Source organism: Mizuhopecten yessoensis, unplaced genomic scaffold (assembly GCF_002113885.1).
Source record: "Mizuhopecten yessoensis strain PY_sf001 unplaced genomic scaffold, ASM211388v2 scaffold9987, whole genome shotgun sequence".
Classification (NCBI taxonomy): domain Eukaryota; kingdom Metazoa; phylum Mollusca; class Bivalvia; order Pectinida; family Pectinidae; genus Mizuhopecten; species Mizuhopecten yessoensis.
In genome coordinates, this window is record NW_018408322.1 from 1879446 (window position 1) to 1883892 (window position 4447).

Here is a 4447-nt window from a genome sequence, read left to right on the forward strand (position 1 = left end):
TTATATTTTGTAATCAAAATGAAAGGAGTTATAGTTTAAAATTTGTACGGTTTATCTTTAAAGGGAAATGAAAAATAAAAAAAACTCAGTTCCTTTATTAAGTAGTCACGGGTTTTTAGTAAAAGTGCTTATTTGTGAACAATAACAAGGTTCATTTGACAACATACAGAACGAAAATATATTCTTACTTAGATACGTATTACTCGGTAGTTTGAAAAAATCAATATGATTATGAAATCTTAGACATACGATTTATGAAGTCGTTGACAAAAATCAAAACAGAGAAGCAACAGCATAATCTTATATGCACCCATCTTTACCTGTGACAAAATCTAGGTTAGCGGAAAAGGTGCGCCAGACGAGTTCCCCTCATTGACAGGGGCTGAGCGCAGTTTTCTGAAAACAGGTACAATAGTCGGTCAACTCTACTGAAAGTCCCACGTTTCTCGTGTCAGATACACATGGGGAGAACAATTTCAGATGAGCTTGCGTGTGCCTTATAAGGTTAGGTTGTTGCCATGGTTTGTGAACGTAACTGTTGGTGGTGATTAAATAAATGCAACTGTAGGCAGTATTCAGCGAACACAAAGATAGAATATAGATTATGTATAATAATATAAACTCTTTTTACTTTACAACTATTATGGCAAATTGCAACTTATATCGATCACGCATGTAAGCCCCGATGAATTAAGACAGTGTTGTTTATGTGTAAGTACCCAGAGAGCTCACATTGTCGGGAAAGTTATGTATTATTATTTCACATCCTTTTGATGATCCACTGAACTTGTGAAATCTTCCTCATAGGTGAATTTTGTTTTACTGAAATACGGCTTATAAATATAAGATGTTGAATCAGTGGTTGGTTTCGTAATGCAAACATCAGTTGTTTTCATATACAATGTAATTATGTAATATAATTTAATTATTGCAAATAAAAATCACACAAAAATCCTCGATAAAGTAAAACGAAAGTAACACGTAGTTTTCTGAAAGCGTGTTCGTCTACCTTTTCTCCCAAATATAGCACTGATTTTCTAAAAACGAAACATTAAAACATACGGGTAAGCATACCAAGAATTGTCGATATTCTTTCTAGAGTGTTTCATTTTAAGATTATGACGACGACCATTAAACCTTACCCAGTCTTATCAAAACCCAGTGTTGTCCTTTATCAAATAAATCGTGATAGAGCACGCTAGTGAATATTTAATTTTTGACATTCAAACACGTAGAGAATCAATATTTTTACTTAAATTGAAGAAAAGGGAAAATTAACGATAGAAATATTGAAATTGACCTCTTATCAAAAATATAATCAGTAAATCTGGTCAAGTTTTAAGAAAAGATCGAGGTAAGCGGCTGACGGATAGAAGTATTTAGTGTCACTAATTAAACGTTCAGGATGATCAGCGCCGAGACACATCTTAACATGAATGCTGAACTTATATCATATGCCTCTTTGAACGTACAGGTTAAAAGGAGACATCTAAGTTAGCAACAAAGATGAGACCTGTTTTAATGAACTACCAAATCAAAAAAGATAAGGATGTCTCGTTCATGACTTAATAAAATACTCAATTGAGACTTGACGATACAGTACTAAACTACACTGTTTGACTCAATTAATTTAATATTATTTACTGAAATGTAACCTTCTTTCATTCAAGCAGTAAGATTTATGCAGAGTATTTCTCTCTATTACTCATTTAAGCATTTAAGGATCCCTGTCCCTCCGCCTAAAAATGTAATGCAGAATTTTATAAATAACCCATACCTTACGGGAGATTTTGTTCTTCTTTTTTTTTTTCAATTGAACAACCTGAAACAAAACAAATATTTTTTGATGCAACAATGGTTTATTAGAAATATAACACAAACAAAATGATACCAATGTCAATATTGATGAACAAAACACATGCAAACTAGCACAATCACAGGTCCCACACAAAGTATGTCCGACATTGACAGGGCTCCCACACAAACTTCCATCTCAAATGAGTCGGTTTTGTCTTCAATTCAGTCCGGTATGTTGACAAATTCATCGTTCACAAGCTGTTCCTTCAACTTCAATAGCAACCAACAATGAATGACTCACGCATCACACATCGGACTTGAATGAAATATTTGTAATCCTTCCTCGAAATATAGTCTGGTTTAAAGAACACGTTAAAGAGAAACCTTGATAGAACATGTAGAGTTTGTTTTTCACTAGTTTTCCATGACAGTTACATGTAAACTGTATATTAAGCATATAATATTAAAAAATGTGAAGAGTTGAAATTTATTGTTCGTGTTATATTTTCGGGAATCTTTCAAATGAAAAAAAAAACACGAAAAAGGTAATATTGAAGAAATATACTATACATATAAGGATAAACTTTCAGTGTAGTTTCATCGATTATTCAATTTACCTGAGTTCCATTGTAGTTATCACCCGATAACTTAAACTGAATAGAAAGTTAATTCTTAATTAAGTTCAAACAATGTATGTATCGTGTATGCTTGTTTAATGAAAGGAACAACCATCGCCTGGGGAGGTTTAGTGATATCCAACGTAACAATTATGACGTCATTATAATGATGACGCCAACAATCGGTCCATGGTATTCATTCATAGCCTGTATGAATGCCAACTGAATTTGGTAGGGTTATAAAGTGGCAAATGCCATACGATGGTAAATATATCGTGTATATACACTATAATGTTTGATGTGTTGTTTGATCATACCTTATCTCTGATATGATCGGTAATTTTCCTCTACGCTTTTCTTTCTAATGGAGCTTACTCCACTGTTGATTCGATACTTCATACATGTAGCCTTTCCTAAGCACAGTGAGTTCAAGGATAACTGTGTGATGTTGACCGGCGAGCTGTTTATCTAGTGTTATCCGACGGAGAATCTTACATCGATGTTTAATGTCACTTTCTCGGCAAACGCCATCACTTAAACGTTTGAATTGTTCCTTCATCATCAGGTATCCATGATCGATGTCATACCGCTGTCTCTATTTATTTTTATTGTGCTGACTCTATTTATAACTATTAAGTTATTGTGTAAATCAATAGATAACATCTATATATATATATTTTTTTTAAATATTCCTGCATTGATATTGCTCCCGCGTCATCACCTATTATCTCCCTTGTACGGTGTACGGATGACCTAGGTTTTAAAATTAGCTGCTCCATCTTCTCAGAACTACATATCAATGTCCTCTATTTTGACCTTACGGCTACTTTCAATTTCAACTGTTTATATTTTTTTCTGGTACACGGCAATGACAATGTAGATTGTTAAATATCACAAACAAGTGTAATTCGCCCTAACACAGATGTTTGCAATTAGTTTGAAGTATTTGTTGACAGTTTGTTTCAACATTAGAAACAGGCAATGGACTGTACGGGTATACCATATCATGAAATCAAGTAGAAAAAATAAAATTTAGGCTGAGGACGACCTATTGGTAATCTATTCTTATGTTTTTGTTTGTAAGTATCTTTTGGACAGCTGTTTAAGTATGTTGTATATAAAAATGCAGTAATATATAAAGGATATAGATATATAGACATAAATATATGTGTGGGTCAAAAATCGCATAAACGGTTACATAACATATAACACAGGATCGTATTTTTGTAGGATACACAAAAATAAAATTTTTAATACACAGTATGAGGCAAGCAAGTAGTTGAAATAATGTGCTGAAGACTTCAAGGAATTTCGTATTCATATGTTTCCCATCCTTTTTATGTTATCCGTATTATACAAGTATACGTTCATACGAATGCAGTATCTTGTTTTTGACTCTTTATTTGTGAAAATCACACACGATATTATATTAGCATAAAACATACACGACAATAGCATCCTATACATTACTTTAATATCTATCTTAATAAATGTATTTACTCACAAACGTTTTGTTGTACAACATCCACAAAATAGTCCAGAAAAAACAATATAAACACTTCGAACTTTTTACGACAGTGCCGGAAATACACAGTTCATGGAAGATTTTAATTGAAATAAAACTAAATATTTATATAGAAAATTATGCTTATTAACAGAAATGATTCAACGTCTCATGTTCGATGTCTCTTCTGTTCCTACAGCTGTTGGGCGAGTATTGACAGATAAGTGGCATCACTGAAACTCAGTCCGAATATTTCTGTTGATATATGAAATTTAATACAAAAACCAATGTTACTGTTTCACAATTTAATGCTTTTCTTTTAATTGAAATACCTGCCGGAACTCGAACTTTGATCAAAACAGAAACAGTTTTGATTTTTACTCAACATTAACAAAATGGACTGAACATACGTGCACTTTTATATCGTTTCTGTTCTGTGTCAGGCTTTGTCTACGAGGTATTCACTCTCTGATCCCGTTCATCCTCTAATTGTTTTATAATTCCACGAGTTGTTGTAGCTGCTTCATGC